A 27,683-nucleotide genomic window follows, 5' to 3' on the forward strand; every position below is an offset into this window, starting at 1 on the left:
AAGAACTGGATCTAATGTCTGAAGACATAGCAGAGATGGCTGAGGATGCAAGAAGATTAATTATCCTTTAATACCTAAGACTTACATACTTAACCTTTTGCCCTTAGTGCTATCAGTTACCCTGAAGAATAGTCTCTCTGAAGTTCTCGTATAGGCTTTGTGAAACAGCAGTGCATATTTAAACATGACAAAGCAAGAGAGCAAAGTTATCTGTCTTTTGATTGAAGGTGAAACAGCTTTTAAACAAACAAGTTAGAAAATTGGGTCAGCTATTTCCAAATAGAAAATAGTTGGAAAAATGGGAAGAAAGGCACTAGACTCATGTTTGAATATGGCTACTCAAAGTAATGGTCCCTACAATGGTCACCAGGGGGTTTCTGAGGACACCTGGCTTGCAAAGGGGCTCTGCATTTGTGTGTCTCCCTAAAGTCTGCCTTGCAGAAATTAGGACAGTGAAGTGTTGCAGATTCCTTGCAAGTGTGAAAAGCATTGTGGTTTTCTTTGTTTGTCTGGGTTTTGTTTGGTTTTGTTTTTAACCCTTGTGCCTTATAAAACATGCTGTCTGGAACTGTGAGCAGTGTATTTCACTGCTTCTGCTGGGATCTCTGTAGTTGCCACTGAAGCTGCTTAGGTACCTGTGTCACCTGTCCTGGACTGTTTTATCTCAGTCATGTTTGTCACCACCTGAGAAGTCACGGTTAAGGTGAAGCACAGAACTTAATAGGCTTTCTGCTTTTCGTTGCAATATTTCTAAAGTAAACTTAATATGAATGCTTAGGAAATCGGGTAAATGAATTTATTCTAAAATTTCAGTGGGGACCCAGGCCTTGATCCTGCAATTAATTTCTCCCCTGCAGAACTCATGGCAGCATCAGGGCCTGTGCTTTTATAAAATCCTCTTTGTCATTATTGGGAAGGTGTCTTCAAAAAAATCTGTGTAGATTGGATAGCTCTTTACAATAATTGGTAGAATATTAATTTCTGTGGCTCAGTGCAATTATATTAATTATGGGGAACTCATTAGGCACTAATGTAAATATTAGAGCCTCTTCTGTAACATTCACTGTAATTTAATGCTAATTCACAGAACCATTATTAAACTGTTAATAGCCAGGGCTGCAATTCATTCAAGTGTGTAACGTCTCACAGAATCAGTAAAGTATTTCAGTTGCTGAGCAACATGCGTTATAGTACACATACGTGCTTTTGAACATACAGTCATGCGCTGTTTGCAGGCTTCCCATCACGAGTTAGAGAAGGCACCGAGTAAACTGTCAACGATTTCTTGCAGTATGAGCTAACCTGGCCTCTCTGATTCTCTTAACTGCAATAAATGTGTGGTTCTGTGGCTGAACTGCTGCATAACTTTGTATCTCATGTAATCTGTTTGGAAGCTGAGATGATTACATTTCTTACATAATTTTAAACCCCATCATGCTAACAAACGCAGTTTCACAATCTCGTGTTTATTTTGTATCCGTGCACTTCAGGTTTCCTGGGCATAAAGGTTGCTAATAGTGAGGTTGTTTGTGTTCACATACACAGCTTGTAGTCATCTGATGCAGCTTGAACTCATCTGATAATGCTGGTGCAAAAGGGGATGACCTACTTGTTTTTCATTAAATATTCACATATGTGATTTGGTAAGTCGAGGTGTAAATAAGGTAGAAAAGAATTCAGTTTGAAATAACTGGGTGAGGGCCAATGCATTCCAGGCTTTGGAAAATACTGTCTTTTAATACAAAGTTTTTATTCTGAAGTGACAAAAAAGAAGTGCTGACATGAGATCTGGCTAGAATTTAGGTGCCTAAAATTGCTGTTCTGAAGAGGTCTGCAGGGCTGCTGTGAAACCTCTGGAAAGGATTTACAAAATCCACATCTCTGCTCCCTGGCAGTGTGCTGGTCCAGCCCGGGCAGGCCTGAGGGGCTGCACCCGTCTGCTGGTACAGGGAGTGGGGGCTGGTCCTGTCGGAACCCCGGGAAGCTCGGCGCGGTGGAGACTCTGCTGCTGCAGGGAGACCGCTCAGCCTTGCTCAGGCTCCTGCTTCTGCAGTTTGCTCATGGGTATTTTTAATTTTTTTTTTTAATATTTGGCCGAGGGAAGCAGAGGGACCTGAATTAGACTGTCTCTCCTAGCTGAGAGCATCAATTCGTATCCTCGCTGTCTTACCCAGTGCACTGCTGGTAGTGTGGGCTGGCGGCGTGCCCTTCCCTCCTTACTGAAGAATTTGGGGATTTGTGGTCCACGTGTATGAAAGGACAAGAGGGCAGATGCCTGAAAGGTTGGAAACATGGTTTCCAGTCATCGCTTCAGAGTTATTATATATTCTCTAAAATGACTTTTGGTTACAATTCTTGTGCAGTGTTTTACACAAGGAGAGGAACCTCCTAAGAGCTGCTGTTCCAAAAGGACTGAGGCAAGAGCCTCCTTGCCCGTCTTCCAGAGTTGGGCTGTGGGTTCCCACTGCAAAGAGGTTTTGTTACTTCCCTCAGCTCAGGTGTTGGAAGAATAAACTTTAAGTTCCAGGCTGCCTCTCAGCGTTTTCCTTTGCAGTGAGCAGAGAACATCCAGTAGCAGATAAGCTGGTGCCTGGTAGCTGGCTGATGCACAGTCTCACTCCTAGAGGCTTTAGCTGAAATGTTTTCTGCTTTAATGGACTACATTGTCCTCAGCACTAACTTTTCTCCTTTTTAAAAGAAAGACATAGTAGCAGCCTTGCTGATTTAATACACATAGAATTTAAAAAATAGCATTTTAAGACCAGTTTCTTTATCTTATTTTATTAAATGATCAGTTTGAAGTAACTTTACATATCATCTTTAACAGCACCATCTGGTGGTTCTCAGGTAATGTTGACATTCATCGTGGCTAGAACCGTTTCTTTCAATATTACAGGATATGAAATATTTGGGTTGGTTTGTTATGAATACCCGAGGAGCTGTGTGGATTTTGTATGAGTAAATATGGCATAAAACCACAGCTCTTGACAAAAGTATGTTGCTGAACTCCCACACATTGAGTATGTGGGGTAAACCAGTGTGGAACTCCAGGGTTGTATGTGCATAAATATTTAACCTGCATAAATATTTGAGTACTAGAAGAGGGATATTTTCTCATTCTGTAATGTGTTTAAAGACTCTTACTTGCCATACAAAATCTTCTATTAAAGATTATTTTATGCTTGCATCTAATCTCCTCGCATGTATGTAGAGTCAGGAGAGGTCGGTGAAGTCACCGATTGGAAGAACAGCCTTCTGAACAGCATGGGCAATTTAAAATTTATTGAGGACTTACGAGTGTGAACTTGAATTTTGATTTACTCAGTCTCAGCAAACAGAGAGGGTGGATATCACAGCAGTGAATGAGCAGGTAAAAAGACAATCCATGTTCAGCTAGGGAAGCTTTGAAACACAACCAAAGATGGAGTCTCTTTCTGATATGAGCCTTTGCATAGCACACAGCACTAATAAACGGGCTCTGGAGCTGGTGGGTGATGGACACAGAAATGCCGCTGGAATTTCTGTACAGGAATTTCTGAGCAGGCAAAGTATCCTACCTGTCCCTGCCTCCCCCAGGTGGCATTCAACACATCAGTGTTCACAGTGTGCTACTTATCGTTGATGTGAGTCCATTAAGTGTAATGCCACGCAGATTTAGAGTTTTGTTCTCATTGTATTAACAGCTGATGATTCAGCAAGGAGCTCTTGGTTGTGTTTTGGTCTCTGCTATCTAGAATATCCAATTCCCTTAGTGTTGGGTGATCCCTCTGGCTAAGTATGTTGTCAGCAATTACAGTTGTGTACAATGAGCCTTGGCATCAACAGCATAACAGAGCCTCACTGATTAGAAGCAGAACTTTTGCTTGACCATTTACAAAGCAGTTTGCTCACAACTTCCGGGACAGAACCTTTTCCGGAGAAGAGCTTTCTATGCCTTCCGTATGAGTTGTCCTCTGGTAACATGAAATAAAAATGGCCTGGAAAATATGAAGCTCATATGTTTGCACCTGCTGGTTTCTGAGGAATGCAGACTATTTAAATAAGTTAAAATTCCATTTGGAATTTGTATTGGGCAAGACCAAAATAAAAGATTGCAAGAAGCTTTTTTTGGCATAGTAGGGAGCAAACTGCTGGCCTGGCTGTCTCAACAGATGTGTGCTCTGGAGCTAACTGGGCTAATAGGCACGACTGACCAAGTCACTGTTATTTCACCTGTTCCTGGTGTCCCCATATTGTCTGAGTAGTGTGCTCCTGACAAAAGAGGGTTGGTTTTTTTTCAACGTCTTCCTTATTTTGTGTGGCCAAATATTGCAGCAAGCAGAATGACCTGCATCCTCAGCAGGTGCATCCCCGCCAACCTCTGATCATTGCAGTGGAGTTTTGTCTATTTACAGCACCTCTTAAGGTACCTTTGTCTGGCGGAACTTGGAGGCACAGCAAGTATAGTCCGTGGTTGTGGGTTTTTTTCCACAGAAACCGTATCTATTTTGTATATCTTCACTGAGCTTTCTGCTTCATATCGGGAATGAAAGTGAAATAGCAAGTGATGAGAATAGTGATGAAAATTATGATAAGGATTTACGCGTATAATAATCGGCAGATATTAAAGCTTTGCAGTACCCTTTTTCAGAGATATCTGTATGAGTCAGTGAGATCTGATGACTTGCTCAAGGTCACATAGCAAGTTTGTGGCAGAGATAGCAATACAAATTGCATCTTAAGAGTCAGTATGGTAGCATATTCACAGCCTTTTATATGTAGAGACACTGTTTGTTACAAATGCTCTTGTGCTGTGTGATGTGGCAAGACTGCAGGCTATGAAGAGAGGGGGAAGCACATCCAGAAGTAAGCTTAGCTTTACAAGTTCACTTTTGCATCTTAGATGCTGGCATGGCTCTGTTAACTTCAGTAAAAGTAATGTCATACAAAGTTTACAGAAACAGTGGTTAAAAGGCTCTTTGATTCTTTATGTCTTGGTGAAGAAACCAGCAAACACTTACACCAGGCACCCTCAGTATGACCATCCTCGCTAACTGGTGCCGGGTAGGACACGTGTGCAGAGCTGAGCCTACTTTGGTCACAGGACTCAGGGAGATGTTTGTCCTGTGGAGTTTCAGGGAGACCCTGTCTGTGGTATCAACATTCAGAGCTGCCCTGTTGCGTCGTGAAAACTCTTCTCGCTTTTGGCCCTTTCATAGTGCATAAGTTCTACTTTTCTAAGCAAAAAAAAGGTACTTGTGAGTTAGTGCCGAATAGTGCACAGCCCTGGTTCAGAATGTTGACTTAAGAGCAGAAATACTTTAATTAGATCTGGGATCTGTGAAGGACAAAGTTAAGCCAAATAATCCACCACAGCCATGCTCCACTTAGGAGGTGTGTGGAAATGGAGAAATAGCTCATGCTAGCCTGTTAAAAAGGAAGCTGAAAGTTACAGATGGTGTGGATGTGATATTGGAGACCGAGAACAAATATTTCCCTATTGATAAACACTTCAGAAAGGGCAAAAAGGGAAGCATCATCGCTTAATAGCAGCATGGTGGTTTTTTGAAAGCGAAAGCGAGTCCTCTAAAAGCTTAAAGCCTTATCTAAATGAGGAGAACATAAAGGATTATAAAAACTGACAGGTAAAATGTAAAAATGCAGTAAGGCAGACTGAAAACTAGATAGAGGGCCACTTGGAAAAGGCATCAGAACTTTTAAGAAATACGTCTTCAAAAACATCGGCATCAGGGAGCCTGCCGGAAAACAATCTCAAGGGTTAGTAGATGCTCAGAGATGACAAATTAATTCTTTACATCTGTTGCTCATTGTGAAGAATTGGTAGTTCCCTGTGCTAGGACACTTCTTAAAGAAGAATTCATCAGAAAAATCTCTTTCAAATCAAAGAGTTGGTAGGGGAATTTATGAATCAAATAGAAGAAGTTGCCAAGTAATACATTATTAACCCGAAATTTCTGGAGGAATTCAAGAATGAGAAAGCCAGACTGTCCATGTTGTTGCATAAAAGCACTCTGGTACCTGGGGACTGAAAGACAGCAAATGTGATATGGCTTTCTAAAAAGGCGATGTGGATAATCACAGGCTGATGATCTTGAGAGATGTGCAAGAAAAACTTGCTGGTCAACATTATATTGCAAATGGAGTTACTATGTAAGGGATACTCTGCTTGCAGAGTCAGGAGGCCGCCTGGATTTTGCAAGGGGAAGTCAGGCTGTGCAAAATGCTGGAGCTTTTCTAATGAGTTAGCAAACGTGTCTGTTCTGGGACCCATGGTGGCCAGCATATGCATAAGTGATGCAGTGAGAGTTGAATACTTGATGTCATTCATTACTGTCCTGAATAACTTTGAATTATTCATGATGAGTGAAGAATTTTATAAGAAACTAACTGAGTGACTAGGCAATGGAAAACAGAAGAAATGTGGTGTAGATAAACAAAATGGTGTATATGAGGGAGGAGGGAACCTGAATGAGAGATGGGTGGGCTCTGACCTGGTTCTTGAGCAACATCTTGGATTATCATAGAAGTGCTCTCTTGCTGTTCAGGAATGGTCCAACAGGTATGTCAAATATTAGGGTTGTTAGGACAATAAGAGCAAAACTGAAACATGAACAGCAGAACTGGCCTCCCATTCCCATATCAGCTCGTTACCTTTAATACTAATTCAGGGTAAGAAATCCTTGCAATTTTTTTTTTTTTTTTTTGGTTGTTACTTCAGAGAGACTCCATGCACGTGCAACAGCGAGGAGGGTGTGAAGAGGATCTCCGGAGCCAGGTGTGAATAGCTGGCCCCCAGCCCCATTGGCAGAGATGCTGCTGCTGCAGCCTGGCTGGGGCAAGGGGGATGGAGACAGGAAATTGTAGCCCTAGGCAATGAACTGGGAACGCTGTGTTTGGGTTTGCAATGCGTTGTGGTTTGCTTTCAGCTGTATTTTGGAAATCAAAATGTTGTGCATAATTCTAAAAGACTACAGAAGCCAAAAGATAAAAGAGAATCTCATATGTTTTTACAGTATTAAAACAACTGCAACTAAAGCTGGGTCACTAGCAGCCTTTATCAAAATGCTACGCTTTTCCATTCCAAGCAACAAAGGACTAAATGACAAAGCACATACTGACCCTTTATATACAACTGTAGAGGGGAAGAAAAATCTCAGAAAGCATTGAAATTTTTCTTTGAAGAGTCTTTTCATGTTACTTTCAGACATGAAAGGTAAGAACATGGTACAGGTACAGACCAAGCAAGTTAAAGGAATAGTTGAGTCCATGCCTGCACATGCCTGCTGTTAGGAATGGTGTTTTTATCTGCTGGGACATCTAGAAATGTACTTCTGCATATCCTTGGGTTCTCATTTTATGTTACTTCAAGTAGGTGAGAGTCCCTAATCTGAGAGAGGTAAGGGAAGCTGCAGTTTTGTGAGAAGAGGTGGCTCCTTAATGCTGACACTATCGTAAGAACTCCTTCTGTTGTTCCTTGCAGGAGACATTTAGTCACCCTGTGGCGCTTTGCCATACCCCAAACTGATTTTTAAACTCCTTTTCTTCACCCTCCTGGGACTCTGAATGTGTCACAAATTCAACCAGTATAGGAGGAATTCTGCAAATATTTTCAACTGAAGATACTTCCTTCATGTTGAGATTCAACATTGAACAAATGTGGGATTTAGCATCACAATCCTCAGTGTCATTATTGGTCTTGTATCAGTGCTTTAGACCTTGAGGCCTAAGATGTGGAGAGTCAGTCCTGGCTGAACTGTCATGGACTGAAACTGAGAATTGAACTTTGAGCTTTAAGATTAATACTGAAAAAAACCCACAATAATTCTTCTTTATGTAAAGAGAAAATTGGTATTTGTCCTAATGATGGTTTTGATGTACTTTTCTGTTGTGAACCTAGAAGCATAGATGAAGAGTGCATGTCACTACCAAAGGTCGTGACTTCTCTTGCTACATTGGAGATGAGATTGGAGCTGACGTCTGTGTACCCTTATTCTCCTGTTACTGTGCCACCTATTTCAGATGAAGAAGTGTTAAAAATATCATGATTTGTCTACCAGGAATAGTCGCATGCTTTTTCTGAGTCCCTGTTGATTAGAAGTTGGCTTATTTCCAATGCAGAGTGTGTGTTGATTTTTTCTTTTAATTTCTTTTCCCCATCATAGAACCTTTAAAAAACCTTTAATAGCCTTGAAAATACTTACTCATATCACTGCACAGTACATTTCTTAAATATGCAAAGTAATCTCTTGACAGTAATTTCCAAAGGCAGTGGACAAATGTGGGTTCAATCCTGGCACGTATCAATTTAATTAGATAGCTGAATTTCCAAGCAGGAAACAAATATGGAAATACGGGTATTAAAAGATAAATCAGTGCAAATGATTCTTTTCTAATTGTTTTTCTCATTGAAAAAATGTAATGTTAGTTTCCCTAGATAGCATAGAAGCAGTTTGGGAGCTATAGGAATAAACGTGTGCAAGTGCAGTATCCATACACCTTGAAATATTTGAAAGAACATCCAATTTGATCACGAACTAGATTACTTTAGTGAAATAATAAAAAATATTTTTATGTGTAAAATTAAATGGATCAGGTAGTTGATACAAGGTAAATATTTGGTACTTTGGCCCAAAGTACCATTTCCGGTTGGGAAAATTAAAAGAATTGCAGGAAATTCTGGATAAAATAAGCCTAAGCATTGTTTCCTGAGTGCTCAAAATCTGCCTTCTCATTGCAATGCTTCAGAAAAAGTTGTCAGCTTTTTGGACCAAGGTTTCTCAGGAAAAGATTGAGCCAGTTTTTGCTTGCTGTAACTGGAAATGAAAATAAGAAACAGCAGAAATGTTGATTATTAGACCTAGAAAGATCAGGTTCAGTAACATGTGAACTGAATGTTAAAACACTGACATAGAGCATACGTGGCATGAATCATCCCAATTAAATGGAGGAAATTACTTAGCCACATGAAAAAATTATGCCCTGACATGAAAAGCTACTAGTTTGTTTTACTTTTTCTGGCACTTTATTATTCCTGAAGCTTTAAAGAACTGCAGCCGCACAGCTCCCATGATGAGTGTTCTAATTATGAACATTAAGAATGTCTTCTGATTGTTTTGAGCTCGCTAGTAGCTTGAAATGCTAAATAAATCGAGCAATCCAAATGTAGTCTGGCTTTGGAAATACAGCGTGCTCCCTCTCTGCTGTGTGCATAGGTCTGAACAGCTGGAACAAATGTTCTTGTCACTGAATTATAAATCACAGCTGTCGAGAATAAAACATTTAGTTCCAGCACTCAAGAAACAGATTTTTAAGAAGTCTTCCCATTTATCAGTTTAGCCATTGATTATGTGTGTAAGGTCATTGAATCAGAGCAATAATGAATGGAATTCTTGATTGCTCAAATACCAGACTATGCACCCATAGTTTTACATCTGGGAACTTGATAATGCTTAAAAATGCCTCAAAGCATTTAAGGAACTAATACTCTGTGTAACCACTTATGTACTGGCTTTCTGATTGCTGAGAATGTGTTTGTCGAACAGGAGAGTACGATTAATTTGCTTCCACAAGCTCCTTAGTTGTCAGTGTGTCAAAGTATTGCATAGTAGCAGTTTGACTTCCCAGAAGTCATGAGTGCCTTGGTGGCTTGTGGAGGGTAGGAGCTCAGGGCTTGGTCAGCCTGAGCTTCCCGGCATTAACCATGCCATGGGCAGTCTTGTTTCCCTTGGGACAAGAGGCAGGAAGAAGGTGGCTCTGCATTTTCCAAAATAGATAGGGTCTACCATCACAGTCTGCGGCTCTTCCTCAGGCTCTTCCTCAGGATAGATTCTATCTATCAAAATAGATGGGATCTACCATCACAGTCTGCTGCTCTTCCTCAGGCTTGTCTTGAGATGAAACCTGAAATAAGTGTATAGATTTGATCCAGTACGTTTTGTTGCTGTTTTTAGTATTGGTCCTGCTGCCTGGTGTTTGAACAGTTTGATTTTCCACATGTGCTGATGGCTTCATTTTTCACCAGGGCAGAGGGGGCTGCTGCCTTCAACCTTTTCAAGTTTTGTACCCTTGTTTTCACAAATCTCTACTAATTACAGTGGTTTTGAGCAGAAAGTGAAGAAAGATCTGCAGGGTGCTTGTGACACTGCTGTGCTCACATACTGTTTCTGTGTTCAAGATTTCTGTTTGTGAAATCGATTCAGCATCTTTTAGATGCCATTTCAATGGAAATAGCCAGGATGTGCGAGCATTACAGATGCTTTTGAGGTGAAGTGCAGCTGGGAGGAACTGTAAGGGTGGAAAAAAATATGTTCTTGTGTTTGCAGAAATACCTGAAGACCATTTTTCTTAAGGATGTGTTGTGGGGTTGACACCTAGTGATTTTGATGCCTTTTATGATGCTTCTCCAAAGTTAAGCTTTTCTTTCCAAGTATTTAATGGGAGTCTGCATTGGGGAGGTTTTTTCCAGTCTGAACATGCTTTCCTTCTCTAGCCGACACCAGTCTTGCTAAAACTCACGGGAACCACATTATCATTGATTCCTATGACACTATTCAAGTAAGTCTTTGAAAACCCGTAGGTAGGCTCAAAGGGAAAAGGGGACACTGTCTTTGCATAAGTTTATTTAAACAGAAAATGAAACCTAAATAACAGCTGCAAAGATCTTATGTGTGGCCTGAAGTTGGCTTTTGCTTTTTTTCCAAATGCCTTTCCCCAGCCTGTTAATTCTTCCTAATTGCAGAATTTGGATTGACAAGGCAAAAACTGCTTGTACAGAAGAGATGTAGGTTTAACAGATGTAAATATGTTTGAGGACATCATTTTTATTAAAATTTGTTTTAGATTCTATTTCATTATAGTATGAGATCTGAGAGATGTTTATCTCAGGTGACTTCTCTATCTTTAAGTATCAATAGAAACAACTTTTTAAAAAACCAGCACCACAAACTAATGAAGACCAGTAATTGCAGGTAAAGGGTAGAAATAGGCACTTTTTGGGTGAATAGCAGTTGATGAAGAAAAGAGAAAGCACTTATGCATCATGTCTAAGTTGGTAGCTCTACCATTTATTAAATTAATCCTCTTCCTGCCTGAGAAATGTCACTGAGCTATTTACTTCCCTTCACCTCTTCAAATGTATTTCGTTAATATCTTTCTGTATGCTGCTGGCAGACTCTGAATTCAGCACTGTAGTAGGGAATCTAGAAGTTGTGATATGGTGTTTTTTTCTGCCTGTGTTGGGAAAGCACACAAATGTTTTCTGCACACATTACTTTCACTTGCAAATTCACAATGAGAGCATGTTTCAGGGGTAAATCAGGCCATTCACATTGCAGAAAACAAGAGAAATATATTGACCAAATGGGCAGAATGAATTTGTTATGAAATAGTCTTGACAGAGGCATCTCTCTGTCCAGACGGTATCTCAGCTTGGTCATTCAGCTTGAATAACAATGTGTTTGTTTCTCTGGCATGTACCACAAATGCTTTGCTTGTGGAGACATAAATTATGTTTCCAAACTAGAGCGATTGCTAAGTTAGTATAGCTTGCACACAGAAGACTAGATCTTATCCCTGGTAGGCATCTATTTCTTCTTGATTTACTTAATATTAGCTTTTGATTGTATTACTTTACCTCTTGCTCCAGGCAGTAGAGCCAGTCATAGTTTTTATATAGCATGTTCGTTATGGGGTTAGATGCAGCATATACAATAGTCTGAAATTATCTCAAAGGCCTTTACAGGAAATATTTGCTTGCAATTAAATTATCATTATGGACTATAGGATCCTACCTTCCAATTCCATATTGTGTAAATGCACATTTTAAAATTTACATTTTGAGAACTCTCTGAACTGGGGGGTGTGTGTGTGGATATATAAATATATATATATATATATATATATATATACTTATATAAGTATACATATATATAAAAAAAAATCTATATATATACTTATATAAGTATATATATATATATATATATATATGTATATCTCCACACATGCTTATTTCCTGTGCAGCTGCAGTTTTGTTCTGTGCTCTGAAAACAGTATCTCCTCGCCAACAATACGGGAGGATGAGAACCCACCAAAGCAGGTAGTGCACACTGGCTCACTCTAAACCCTCTCCCCCATGTGGTCTCTTAAGCCTCAGAAACCAGACATCAAAAAAATGAATTTTTAATGCATACAGGCCAAAATCAGTATATATTTATCTTATTTGCTACTTAAGTGGTAGAAATGGGATAAGATATTTTTAAAATTTAAAGTATTTTTAGGTCTCCATCCAGCTTAGTCTTTGTTTTTCTAATGAGTTTGCCCATGACAGTAGCGCAGGTAGATGTAGTTTCAGATGGGAGCACGGGCATGCCAGGAAACAGCTCTTGCTTTCTTCTAGTTCCAAACAGAGGGAAACTTAAATAGTCTACGTAAATATCTGCTCTTATATTTTGTTCTGTTTCACCTGTGTTCAAAATCTGAAATTTGCACGTTTAAAATAAATTGTGTGAACAACAAGTTTCTTGCACTCGATCATTTCAGAACAATGAAGAATAAGATGAGGATACAGATGGCTGTACGCAGAAATTTTTCTGCTGCCATCATTGGATTTGTGCTTATCCTCCCTGTACACGAAGCAACTCTTCCACAAATACGTGTTTGTAGAAGTATGTGATTTCCTCAATCAGATTCTGGTCTCGTTTATGACTGTTAGTAGCTAGATAATGGAATCCAATGAGGGTGGCTGTCCCAAACAGCTGCATGTTAAGTATAAACCTATCAATCATTTAAGCTGTAATGCCATTTATTTTTTTGAAATATACGTCCTGAACTGTGCTGAGTATACATACTGTATACTCACTATATTCCTGTATTGTAGTTAGAGGAGAAACTTTCCTTTGTATATAGAGCAGAGCAGGGGTGTGATTTTTTTGATGCTGTTGCATTTTAAAATACTAAGAATTTCACATTCTTCCTCATATTTTCTTTTGAAGTCAATTATTTTAAATTAGCTCATGAAATGTTTTGAAGAATAAATTATTTCCTTTTTACTTTGAACTAAAGGAAAAGTAATTAAGTAGCGCTGAACTGAACAAACACCCTTTACTTTTAGGTACCACAGACTTATTTCCCTATAATTTTTTTAATAGGTCAGTCGAGCTGCAGATTACCCAGGAAAGCCCTCAGGCAGACCTTGTACTAATTATCTGACATGGCTGCCTGCTCTTAAACCGAGAACTGGCTCTTAAAGACCTGTGCTGTACTAAAGAAGGAAAAATTAAAATTAAAGCAGTTCAATATGAAAGGAAGTGTTTGTTTCATAGCTGTTCTGAATATGGTCCCACCCTGCAGGCAGCTTGTGGTGAAGGCTGAAAATGTTAAGAGAAGATTAAAATAACAAAATGTATCTAGTTTGGTGAAATGGCACAATGTGTTTAGCATGCAGGTAACAGTAGACAGCTGCCTGTAAATTTTTGAGTGAATTTTCCTCTCTGCAAGTCATGCTTGGTTCAAGTTGTTTGGACATGGTCAAAGAGAAATAAAGCAAACGATGGGGAGTGATCATCTACAGTGGTACCTCACGTTTTCCTTCCGTCTCTTCATCCTTACAATCTGTGACTTGGGAAACCTAAAGCATAATAGCATTTTATAGCTAAATTAACAACTGGGGATACTGTGTGTGGCACATACAACTTACATTCATTGGGTTTTTTTTTCTATGAAGAGACATAGTCAGCTGTTGTGCCTACAATGTGTTCTCATCCATCAGTCATTCTTGTGTCCTCTCCCACAGACCTATCTATGGAAAGCATGAGTTTTACTGGAATATAATCTGGAAATTTTCCAGATTTTCTTTTGAGAAGACATTTTATTTCTTAAGCTCTTTAAACTCTCTTCTTTGCATTACACTTTGTAACTGTGATACCTGAAGGTAAAATATATGCCTGAGTGCTTAAAATGGGGAAAAAGTAGCAGCTGAAGAAAAACAGGAGAGTTTTTCTACACAAGATTGCTGTCTGTGCTAGCATCATAAAAAGGAACTATTTGAATGTTAATTTGGCTTAGTAATGCAACTTGACAAATGTGAGTTTCAGTCTTTTATCTGCAGTGTCCTAAGCAGACATTAGGTCTGTATAGCAGAAAGGCCTGAAAAAGGTTCATCCTGTAGTTGTTCCTTAGAAACACTTGAAAATGGGTCAATCTAGCAGTGGATTGAGCCTCAGCTGTTGATCTTCTCATTCAGAAATGCTGTGCGTCCCGTGGCAGTGTGGTGGGAGGCGCTGTATGCAATGGTATAGCGGATATATCTCCCAGTGTAAAGCCAGTTACTTGAGGCTGCTAAAACCAGAGTCCACTGGTCCCACATGCCCTGTGCTAAAGAAGCTGCTGTTTTGGGACCCCACGATCACTGTTAAGTTTGTGTTAGGATGCAAGTTGCAGGAAACACAGCTGGAATGGGAAGAAACCACTTTCTGGGTGCTCTATCTTACTGGAAGTGAAGTTCAGTTGCTGCTGGTTTAATCTCATCTATCCCATTCCTCACTCTCTGCTCCCCACCACATCACCCACCCCACCTGAAACGGAGCAAAGGCAAAAGCAGCACAAACAGTCCATTGGGATTTGTTTTCATATCTCTGGGTTTATGAGAGGTTTTTGTTTGGCTTTTTTTTTCTTTAGTATTGCATGCTTGTTTGACAGTGTTTTAAGCTCTTAACTGTTCATTTTCTGTAAATCTACCTCTGGCGTTGTGCTGGGTCTGGTCTTGCAGGGCTCTGAACACCAACCTTAGGAAAGCCATGTGAGGAGCTGACCAGCTGTGGCTGCAGATGTGACTCAGATGCTGAAGCATTTGCTACTTTAAAGCCATTTATTGCTCAAAGGTGTGTCTGTAAGGTGGTCTTGGTTTTAATTCCATTTAACATACCTTCCTTTGACCTGGGGTTTTTGTGTTTTCAGGAGAGTGTCAGACAGTCTAATGTAGGTTCTTTGGTTCATTAACTTCCTATTAATGGTGTGTAGTGTGTATCAAGGAAAAATTTAGTTATAAGGTAGACGTGGTTGCAATTGAGCTTGAGGTTCCGTTTTTTGTCCTTTTGATGAATGGGTTTATACAGTGACAATTTAGTACTGGTCTAAACCTATGTGTGTGTATTGAATAAATGCATGTTAACTTTAGTCCTTTTTAGATTCTTTGGGTCTTCTAATCCGATGGCTTAGGGATCTTTTCTATCCCACTATGTTGGCTTTTAAATGAGCAGGTCTGAGCAGTAATAGACGACTTTCTACTTGTGTGTCAACACAAATTTGAAGATTTTCTTTTTATTTCTTGTAGGAATTGTATTGACTGTAACCCTGTTTCCTTGCAGTTCTTATTCCTGTTACATAGGATAACTATTTTTTCCTATTATAGATGCTTGTCCTAAGACTTTTTTGGACACTTGCACTTGAGAAGCTCTCCCAGGAAAATAAAAAAATATATTTCTACAGTTTGCATCTCTGACAGATTCTTTTTTGGAGCAGTTTAATATCTTGGTGGGATTTAAAGATGTGCTGAATCTAATCTTCCAGGAGTTGAGGAAATGTTCATTAGAATGCATTGTCTCTTGCTGAGTTTGACCTTCACTACCGTGCTGGAGTGCACTGCAATTTCTTACCTGCTTTCATTCTGCTCTTCCTCCTTGGATGATAATAAAAGTGAAGTAGTTTGCATCTCCAGCCTCTGTTCTTCACAGTCTTGATGCCTTCCTGCCATTCAGGCTCCTGCCGAGGTCACTGTCCCTTTGCCTGTGTCTTCAAATCTCCAGCCGCTTTGTCTCGGCTTCTAGTTTTGACAAGCAGGTAATGAAGTAGTTCTTCCGTCTGTATTGCCCTCACGCTTAGGAGCTTGTGCTGTGTATTGGTTTGCATAGTAATTATGTCCTGATTTTTAGAATTTAAAAGGCTGATGGTTCCTGCAGTCTGTGCTTTCTGCAGGAGTAGAGACTCCCTTTTAATCATCTTTACTATCAGCAACTCTGTTCAGTCCTGGAGAAGAATACTTAAGATTAGCACTGGAACAGCAGCAGTTTTAAAAGTGCGATGCTGGTACTGGCATGATCAACACTGAGTCAGCTATGTATGGCTGGGAAACTGGAGAGACATCTTCTTTCCTCTTTTCCAGTTCTTAAAGTTATTGGAAGGAAACAGTGCCTGAAGTCCCTGCTGGCTGTTGTGTTGCAATAATAAGAAGTGTGACTTAAGAAACATGCTTGCCCCAGTAGTAAAAAAGAAAGGATAGTGGTTACTTGTTACATCCCACACCGAAAAGGGCCAGTTTATTTGCCTGTAACTACCTTTTTATGAACATGAAAGATTCACCAAATTCCAAGAGTATTAGAATAAGTGGAAAACAACACAATAAATTTTGGGTCTTCAGAACAATTGCATGTAATTGTAATATCTCTGTCTCTCCACAATTAACTTCTTAATAGGTTGTGATATTTTTCCAGTATTAGTTCAAATTGAGAAATTCTAGCACGATGTCAGTATCATGCTTTTTTTGGATAGCGACTGGAGGAAGCAATTGTTGGTACCATTCATCGTGTGTTCAGATAACTCTTCTGAAGCTAGAATGCTCTAGTTCTCACTTAATTTACTGGGCAAATTGAGCGGGTTCGAGACTGACCCTTTTCACCTGTGGAAATCTGCACTTCTGAGTAAGTCACCTGCTGTTCAGGTGTCTGGATCAGTTACCTCACAGAACAGGGTCTGATATCTCTGCAATCAGGATAATACACGGCCTTGTAGTTGCACCCCTGATGCTCAAAGTCTCAAACTGGATTACTGGTTCTGTATCCCAGTAACTTTTATTTCTTTCCAAAAACTTTGGAAGATTGCTGCGTTCATACCAACAAATGGGGTGTGGTAGCTCCCAACATAGACAACTGGAAGCCCGGTCTGAGTTTGCACGTTACACTTCAAAATTTGATCCTGTTTTATTACCATGGTTCTATATTCTATAAAGTGAGTGTTCTGAGCTTTGCTGATTGTCAGTGCAATTCTGAGTTTGGGTCTAAGCTCAAAACGTCTTCCTGAGAGAGATGAGGCAACGGGCTGTTTTAGTCCATCAGGTGATCACTGGGTCATTTTCTTCTGCTTGTGAACTTTTAGGAGGGTTACTCATCATTGATAGATAGATGAGGCTCTGAAACAGCTGTAATTGAGATACTGTTAAGATACGGTTCACACTGCAATAATTACAAGATAAAGCAATTTTATTAACCAGGATTATTTATTAGTCACAGCAATCAAAGCTACATTTCGATTAGTCACAGAAGGACCTGACAGAACATGGATGTTAACATTAGGTATTCATTGTGTTAATTTGTAAACCTGTCATATTTGTCATGGTGGCAGTAAATGGTGCTAAACTGTTTTCAGTAGATTCCTTAGTGATAACCTTTGGGGCTGATGCATCTGCCACAATTTTTACAATATGTATTGATTTATTTTTGTCAGGCACATTAAGTATGAAGATTTTAATTAGGCTCATTAAAAAGAACTAGGATTCTATTAAACATAAATTAGGAAAACTCTTCAGTTGCTTTGGATTGTTATATTTAGCACCTAACAGATCTCAGTCACTACTTCAAATTTCATTAAGAAATATTTAAGTTCTCATACAAAATCTGATCCTGTAACTAGTAAAAGAAACATCTAGATTTAAGAGGGGCTCTTGACAGTTTTATATTGTTTCCAAAATTTCTGTCAGGAAATTTAAGTGAAATTGTTTGCCATGCCACTGTTGCTTTATCCTTTCACCAAAGAGGACATTTTACATGTTTAGCAGGGAGTTCAGGATTAGCTGTGTGAATTAACAGATGATAACTTAGTTAATGATCATGTAAGCAGAGGATGTAGGTCATGGTTGAATTTTGATTTGGACCTTTTTTTGGTTACTTTAATGACATATCTTCCGTGCTAATGTGTGGTTCCCCAGATACAATTTCTACAGAGAAATCTTAGATTAGTTTCTTTTCTGAGGAGCTGCTATAGTCCTCTCAGTTAAACTATGGGGTTAATTTTGGCTGGCATTGACTATCACACTTCCCTGAAAATCTGTTATCATGCAGGCTCAGGCAACAAGGTTGAGAAACACAGAAGAAAGCATGAGAAATGCGTTAGTGCATCAAAGTGAAACCAGCTGTGTAACTCAAGTAGGTTTGCTAGTGGTGTATTAAATCTGGTATTACAATTAACACTGTTAATGGGCATGTGGTTGTCAAGGTTTGCTATGGGCTTGCCCTAATTGTATAGAGGACTGGCACAGGTAACTCAGTTAACTCTGTTACATGTGTTGGTGCTGGTGTGGCTGTGCCTGTTGCACTGTGCACATTCCCATGTTGTGCTGGGTGGGTAGGAATAAAGCTTGTACTCTAAACCAGGGTATTACTCCATATCTAATCCCTGACAAAAGATGCTGGACATGCTTATGTTCCACAAACCACTTGATCATGTTGCTGAGGCTCTGAACTACTTAAAAATAGATTTTTATTTCCATGTACCACTTGTAGAAACTAAACAGCAAAATCTTTCCTGGGAGTTTCAATTAATGGAAAATTCACTCTTGCCTTTACTGAGCACAAGAGTTCCTTCTCACACTTTGATTCTGTAGCAACAGGCTCGTGTGTTACACAGGTAAAATACTGCAAACAATTTGAAGCCTAAACCTCTTGAGTTGTAAACTTACAGCTTGTGACTTTTTGAGCTGTGATCAGTCAAGTGGTGACAGTACAGCATTTTCCTTTCATTAGGAGACAGAATGTTTGGGTGTTTTCTAATTCTAATGTGGAACAGGTCCCGCCATTCAGTACAGGGAAGTTAGAATTTCTGGTGAAAGCTGTAAGCGATGCAGCAGCAAAGCAGATGATATCCAACCTCGAGTGAACACACATTATATTAGTTCAGTGTCTTGATGCAATGCTTCTGAGGAATAGAAATCAGGACTAGAAGAGGATAGACCATATAATTTGTTTCCTTGCCAACGCAAGATGGTTTTCTCTCACATTATTGAGCCTGGTTTCAAAACTCTTGAGGAACAGAGATCACAGTAGTTTCCTTGAGAGAGAGCCAAATGCTTTTCATTTGTCAAGAAGCTTTGCTTGCTATCCATCCTCATTTATCCCTTCCAGCTCTATCTTTGGGCCAGCCTAAGTTTCTTTATTGTTGTTTAGGTGCTTTGTTGATATTCTTTCATCTCACAGTTTGACAAAGCTGTACATATACATCTTCCTTTCTAACAAAATTTCTCCAATCTCTTGGCAAATTGAAAGGAATTTAGAAAACGTTTTGTCAGCATTAGTTAAGAGATGGTTGGAAGACATGAGGAAGGGAAGGATATCACAGTCACATTCAATGACACACTTCTGAAAATAATACTGTGACCACCCATAGCTTAATAGTGAAAGTTGCACCACAGTTTCAAAGGGGTTTTGGTCTGTTTTTTTAACTTTTTTAGGTTCTAAAACTTCGTCTGTCTCTAGCTAATGTTGCAGTTTCTATCTAGTGCTCAAAATCTTGCCTATGGGCATAGAGGAAGCACACCTTATAAATCAAGCCAAGAATGTTTTGTTAGTGTAACTGAACCGCTGAGGGTCAAAGCATTGTTAATCCAGATCTGATTGCTACAGAGGAATAGCAATGCAGGCACAACTGTTCTACGTGCACTTCCCTCTCCCTCTGCCCCTTCTCTGGGTGCTGTGCTCCCCTTGCACTGCTCCTCCGCCTCCCGGGGTTGGTACGTTCACACCAGTGTTGGAGTGGTGAAGTCCCAGGAGGAAAAGGATGTTCATCTTTTGCTGTATGTTTTCATTTTTTTCATATTGGATCCACTCAAGATATTTTTTATGTAGTTGCAAACATTTTTTCCCATTTTTGTTTTTCTTTGTTAGTCCACAGCCCTGACTTAGGTCGCCCAGGCCTGTGCTCCTCGACCCCACATCCTCCATCCCCACAGGCCTCTGCTGTCACACCAGGCCTTTCTCTCTCTGTGTTGTGCTGGTACCACACAAATCAGAAGTCAAACTGATTAGCCATAGGTAACCCTGTCAATTAGAGAAGCTGCTGTCATGGGTAAACCAAGTAAAGCTATGGCAGGTTGAGAGAGGTGTAGGCAGGGCCTGGCAGTCCTGAGGCCTTGCAAATTCACCACAAAGCTTATTTTCTGTTACAGAATGCAACAAGTGGTGTTGCAGACCTAGGTCTTCAGCATCCGAATCTCTCTGTCTGTTGTTGAAATAGCTAGCTACTTACATCTCGCCCCTGCCGTGAGTTTGAGACTTTCGTGTATCCAGCTGGGATACCCTGGAGACTATTTCCATTACATTTCAAACATAATTGGAAGGTTGAATGCTGATCACTCCCTAGTTTAGCTTTTACTTTTTGCTGTAAAGGTAACTGCATCTAAAGTTTTGTCTTCTACTTTTTTTTTCTTTGACAGTATGTTTCTGTAACTCTTGCTGCTGTTCATGTAGTCTGTTTGAAACTTCCATTTTCAACAGAAATAATATTACTGCGAATGCTGGTTTAGTTTGTATCATCATCTTGCATAGACCTTTTCTGGAATGCTACAGAAGGTGCTAAATGAAAGCATTAGTTACTCCACTGATTATGCTTCCATTTAGAAGTTTTAGCACAATTTGTTCAGCTTGGATTTTTTTTTTCTAGTGTTTTAGTCTCTTTATTTTATTTTATTTTTTTCTTCCATATGACTTTAATAATTATCACAACCAGATTCTGGTGTGGTTACAGGTAAAAATTGCACCTATGACAGTGCAATTACATTAATAACAAGTAATGCCATTTGTAGTTATAAAGATCCTTCTTATGTTTATGTTTATGTGACTGTGCCTATCCTAAATGAAGGAGATACGTATATCTGTGGCATGAGTGGTTTCTTTGTAGCAGGCATTCCTGTAAACTTATATAACTTCAGATTGTGTTTTATACAAATATAAAATGTGCGTATCAATTTATAGTGGTGGAGGTAACATAAGAATATTGGGTTGGGAAGAAAAGTTTAGATAAATTTCATTTCATAGCTACAGTAAGTCTAGCCTGATGTTTAGTACCTATGCTTGGAAGTCTAGCCTTGAGCACTTTTTAAAAGGTGGTTCTTAATTTCCCAAAGGCCCCGTAGTAATACAAAGATATACAGAACAAATGCAACTGTTGTCTTAGCTGTACATTTACTGAAAATAGCACATGGAATTTTAATTCCTGATTTGTTCTCTCCAAAGAGGGATCAAGGTGTAAGAGCATCAAAAGGTGTTTTTGCAGAAAATGTCTCCATTCCTAAAGATTGTACGTCTCTCCCTTGAACTGCTCATCTAGTTCTCTGGGAAGATTAGCCTCTTTAACACAGGAAGTGTGAAAAGTAGGGTGTCTTGCATTATCCTATTGTCAACACATTTTAACATTATAGCAAGGGGCTGAATTCTAGAAAGCTGCTGCAGATTGTAGGAAATTGTCCAAAGCAGATCCATGATTTCCTATGTAGACAGTCCATGTCTGTACCATGTGTGTGGCTCACAGTATGGCCAGGAATTCAAGTTTATGGTAATTTTATAGGAGGTATGCTGACTTGTTTCTGTAATTTTTAAATTTTTTTTTGCTTCAGCTCAGATGAGCAAAAATTGAGATCTTCACTGTTTGTTCAACTTGCTTTTGTTCAGTGATACAGAATGCTAGATTAATGTCCTCGATTCAAAGTGCAGGAAATAAGTATTGCCTTGAGGCAGCTGAATTGGGGAGCTACTGAAATGAAGTTAATCCTTTGAAACAAAGGCATGATATTATCAGGGAAAGATGCCCATTCATTTCCTCTGTGTCTTGCTTGATGGAATATCCAGGAAGGAATTAGGCTTCTCAGCTGAGCTTGAAGTAGGTTGTAGCACAGACATTTTGCAAGACTACAGAGTGATTGTTGAGATTGAATTATGAATATTATAGGTGTGTTTTGTTGCTCTGAGCCCTGAAACTCTCTTAAAGTGTGTGTTTCAAAGATTTGCTTTGCTAAGGTACATTTATACCCATAACACCTCCTCAAAGGAAAGCACACTCAAGGCACAGATTCAACATGGATACAGTGTCAAGAACAGAATCTGGTGTGATTTGATATTAGGATCACAGATGTAAAGGTCCGTAAAAAAATATCTTTAAGTACCTGCATCAGGGGAGCAGTGACCTGCTCAAGACAAACCACAGATGTGTAGCTGGAGATGTGCAGCCCTCTGGGATTTATTGTCCTCTGCTCTGAGCTCTGTGTCTGACTGTTGGCCCCTGGAGAGAAGGTGAAGGAAGGACATGCCAGAAACAGCTCAATTCTTACTCTGCTCTCTGAACTACTTGGTATTCTCATCATGCATTGAGGGTCTCTCATCTGGGGATCACAATGAAATAAAACAAACCTTTCCCTTGGTCAAACCTGATTTTTCTCTGTGTAGGCTTTTTGTGATGCTGTGGCCTTACCACATGTGCACAGACCCCAGTCTGTCACGGGGCTCTATTCTCAGGAGACCCTGTCTTGCTTTTGGTCCTTAGCTCCCTGCAGCAGGCAAGGCAGGGCTGAGCTCTAGAACGGGCTCATTGGGGGAGATCCGTAGTTGGTGTTTTTACTAAGCACCCTTATTGTCAAATTGGGCTTATCTACTTGCGAGCAGCAATCTGCAGCATCTGCTGAGAACCTTTAAAACAAAGAAATTGTTCAGCTAAATCCGATCTGGTGCTTGAAGCTCTGCTGATACAGATGGCATGTCCATTAGGCTTGTGGGTTCAAAGATGCTAAGCAAAGTATCTGCGTGTATGGAACACGTATTTTTCTTAGATTTGAGAGAGTAGCAAAAATAGTTGTGTGACGTTTGTAAGCAGATGGGGCAATTAATTATAGTACAGCATATTGAGCATTGTATTTAGGGAAGCTAGAGTATAAAGTTTCTAGACTCTTAGCTGTTGCACAGCTGTGTTATCAGAGCTTGTGTTTTGCTGTTAATACACTACTCTCTGATACTTGCTCGGCTTTCTGAATTTGAGGAAACCAAGGGTGCTACTGTTGGATCAACGCTGTGTCTAAGAGGCCAGAGTCCGGTGGCTGCTAGAAGAGGCCCACTGTGGTAAGAGGGCCATCGTTCGTCTTTTTGGTATCTGGATCTGTTATATGAGGATGGCTTTTATAGTCTGTGTCGTTCATAACCCATTGGACTTACTATTCTGAGTGTCCAGAAGGGAGACACAGCCAAAGCGGGTGAGCCTCAAAGCAGACAGCAGTTGTAAAATCATACCCCAGCTTGCAGATATGTTCCCTTTCACATCAGCCTAGAGAGAAGATGACTTGGCAGATCAGTGGGCTTTGTCTAAGTTGACTAAACCTATATTTGAATAAATGATTGACATACGCCATTATCTTCAGTTTTCAAGAACTGACAGGTAAAGAAGTAAATGCATTATGAATCTTTCCAAATATATCTCGAAGATACATTTGAGGCTTGTAACTGAAGCTTATTCATGTGAAAATTAGCAATGTGTAGTAAATAAATTGCGATTTCAGAGAGTTACAATTAACTTGCTATTGTTTGGTTGTGTAATTCCCATAATATGATTTACTCCTTGATTGGATTACTTCAGTTGGTATTAAAGCATTAATTTTACAGTACTACATAATCCAGTGACTCCAGACAATTTCTGGTTTCAGTCTTCGTCTGTACACAGCTACAACCAAGACCAGGTTCCCTTCATGTCGAGCATCTGTACACTCATGAGCTCTTTGGAGGTAGGAGCTTCAAAGTGGGTGAGAATTAAGCTTGAGGAGGTTCAGTGACTGTCCTGCGGGCAGGCAACAGCTCAGCGTAGTGATTGCCAGCCCAGAGGGCTCTCCGGCATCATGTTATCTGTGAATGTCTGTGCTTTTAACACTTTTGGATTTGTAACACATGAAGAAGTAAATGTAGTCACATCAAGGATTATTTCTGATTCTTAATAAATTAAATTTCTGAGTAAATAGGGGAAATTTATCTGGGATGGAATGACCTGAAGAAATTCCTAACAGAAGGTTCTTCTAGTTTGTGATGTGAGCTGCCAGTCTTGTTACGTGTTCTGGCAGGGGTGGATTGTATTTGGATTTCATACTATCACATTCACCTGGAAATGTACCTTCTCTACTCCCTACTTCTGTCAGACCTCAGCTTAAGGATAGAGGTATCAGCAAGGCTACAAGACAGTGCCATTTATTAGGATATGAGTTTTTTCCAGGTGGGAGAAAATTTCCAATTTGATGCTTTTGAAAAAATCTAAAATTTTACCTAAATCGTACTATTTATCACAACAAATGTGTGTCCATTATGTTTTCTCTATGTATCACTTAGCTGTGTACAAGTTGATAGAGGAGGGCCATATGAAGTTTAAATGCTGTTAGTTATGAGCATCATTGTTAGAAAGGTCTGGATTTTGTTGTTGTTGGTTGTTTATTTGTTTAAGTCTTGTATAACATGGCAGAAAAATCAACAGATTTCTTAACAAAATGCTCATCGAGGTTTCAGTCTTCTGACCAGAACAAACTTCAACATACTTCAGCCTTTCTGTAGGAATTTAAATGTGTTGCTAACATCTTGTTTTCCCTGTCAGTGTATTTCTCTGCAATATCTCTGGTTTACCTTTGGTAACAAATACATCAAGTCTTTGAAAAGTCAGATATTCAAGCTTCTGTCTTGACATTACTTTCCTCAACTTTTACAGTGAAAATGTGTCACTCATTTATTTGTGCAACAAAGTTGTATCTTTTGAAGTGCTTACTAAACTGCAGTTGACTTTGAAACGCTGGAAGTGGATGTTGCTGTTGTAGATGTCTGTCAATCCTCCCCTGTCAGTCTCAAGGATTTTTTTGACAAGCTCTAGGAGAACTAATGAGCTGCAAATGCAGAAAGAGAAATATGCTTATAAGCTGTAGAGATTTCATGATGCTTTGTGCTTAGGTGAGTTTCTTTAGAAATGGACGGCAATAGATTGTCTGTATTATTTAGTGGGAATATAGAACATTTTAAAGTCCATTATGCAAATCCATTAATTGTTTTAAGGCACTAGGTCATCGGAGTCCTTGAGCAAAGTGTTCAGGTAAGTGCAATACAGAAAACTGAAGAGACCCGGACTGTGGTTGACATTATAAAGAGAATGGAAAATATGTGATGTTCTATTTTACCTAAATAGCTTTTTCCAGGCAATATTGTGATCTGTGGGCTAGAATGGAGGAACCCTCAGTAAACTGTTCATATGCTTGTTAATGATAAGTAATGCCAGAGCAGGTGCTATGATGAAATGGGACACTATTTGCCTAATTTAGGACAACAATAAACTGATTTAAAAAACACAATGGAGGAAGGCTAGACCATTTAATTTGTTTGCAAGTAGTTTTTTTAATTATGCTGGTTACCTTTATTATTTTATTTAGAGGCGCAGGAAACTGCACATGCTCCTTCTCTAGGGCTTAGTTTATGTCCCTAGCAAAATTTGGAATTGAGTTGCTAGTAGACCCTTGTCAGGACACCCACACAATTGTGACTTGTGGTGCTGTATTTCTGTGGGGTGTGGGACCTGTGTCCCCTCCCCACACATGGGTCTCTGACACTGTTCTTCTGGGCTGGGACCAGCACGGAGCAGTTAATGGTTTCACTTCATGATCTTAAAGGGCTTTTCCAGCTAAAACAATTCTACAATTCCATGTAGGCTATTGGGGGAGCGATGTGGCGGGAAGGCTCCCACAGCTGTCTCCGGGAACAGAGCTGCACCACAATTCAAACAGTTGGGATTTTCCACCTCTTCAGGTTTACTCCTTTGGTAGCTGAATTCTCCATGTTGTGCTTGCTCCAGGCTCCATAGATATGGAGCACCAGTGAAGTTATATGTGTTTGTCAAATTAAAAACAACTGTCTTGTGCACCCATTAATGCAATTGATTTTTAAAAGAGAATTATTTGTGGTGGTTAACCTTGGGCATGCCTGACTGAATGCCATCTCATACCATAATGCTTGCATTTCCTTCTGCATTTGTAGGTTCTAATGGGCTTGAGGCACTAAGGTTTTATGTGGCTAGGGAAGTTCCTGGTAACTTAACTTGGAGCCTATAGCTTATTTTCTTCCCTCATAGGAGGCAGATGGAATAGGATCCTGTCCTTTAAATATTTAAATTGGTTTTGAGGTAAACCCCTGGGTGTTGTTGTTTTTTCCCCACAGTGATGATCAAGAGAGTAGACGTGCTGCATCCAGTGTGAATATTGACAAAAGTTGAGTGATTGTACTTGGCAGAGGGGTTCGTGGTGAATTCAAAGCAGATAGACAAGGAGGCAGGGTGGTCAGAGGATGTTGAGTAAATTGTGAGCCAGTACTAACTAAAAATCACCAGAGCTAGAAAATGAAGGGCCAAGCACTGGCTCTGAGATCTGGAATCACTGGAGTATGCCAAAAGTTGGTGTGTTTCAGTAAACTACTTACATTTTCCCCAGGTGATATTGGTGCTTTTGGATTGTGACTGGGTTCTGAAACACATGTACTTATGTGTGAAGTCAACACAGGAATGTTTGGTTCATACGAATTTTTCAAAGACAGGAGAATTGAATCAGCAAGGAATCAGCCCAGTTAGTTTTGGTTTTGAGGTGGGCTGGTTGTTAGTTTTTCATAAGTCATACCAGTTCCTGCTGGAAAACCTGTTTTGTTTCAAATGGAAGCAGGAGTTGGAAGTCGGAGGAGGAAGAGATCAGCAGGAATTGAAAGCAAATTGGTAAATTCTGCCGGCTGTTGTGACATGTGTTTATGGTGTGAGCTGGACCTACAGAGCCTGATTAGCACATTCCCAGCAGATAGAGCTGTTTGCGCAATGGGAGGAATGGCAGATTGAAAGTTAGCTTGCTGTGTATACAGCGTGACAAAACAACATGAGCGGGGGGCCATCATCAAGTTGTTTTTAACAAAACTGGTAGCGGTCACTCTTTTGCAGGGAGATCAAAAGCAGAAGCTGACGGCTGTTGCAGTTTTAAGGCTTTTCAAGAAGCATCAAATTGAACTTTGATTCGACAGGAAGAAAAACATCAATTGCAAAGCACTCTTGTTCTGGTGTTCTGTATTTCAGCTGCTGGTTAAAAACCACCAGCTACAAACAAGATAAGAAATATTAAAGCTGCAAATAAAGTTTCTAATTACTGAAGGAGCGAGGGCATTGAATACCCCCTCTTTAAGGACAGCACTAACTATTGTGAAGAGTTGATGGAAAAGGGATTTAGATGTTTTTTTCATGGTAGAAGTTGGAAGAGATGCCCTGGAGAATCCTCTTCTAGCACTTTCTCATTTTTGGATAAGTTTGAGGAGGGACAGAAGTTGAAGAACAGAAGGATTATTTGAAAATCAACCCACGTGCACATGTCAGGAACACCAGGCTGCAGCTGCTCTGTAAATCGTTGCTTTACTAAAGATCCATTTTAGCTTAATGAAGTTGGTTGTTACTCAGCACATACTATGTGAAGAACACGAAGCTCTGTAAATTAAGTAATGATTGATCTGAGCTGTGTGTTAATTTCTTCATACCATTGTCATTCCTCCTACCAGTGTCCTGAACACAATTAAGTGTACTGAGATCCTATTTTAGGACCTGCTCTCAGGCAATTATTCAGA

This window comes from Patagioenas fasciata, chromosome 9, assembly GCF_037038585.1.
Source record: "Patagioenas fasciata isolate bPatFas1 chromosome 9, bPatFas1.hap1, whole genome shotgun sequence".
Classification (NCBI taxonomy): domain Eukaryota; kingdom Metazoa; phylum Chordata; class Aves; order Columbiformes; family Columbidae; genus Patagioenas; species Patagioenas fasciata.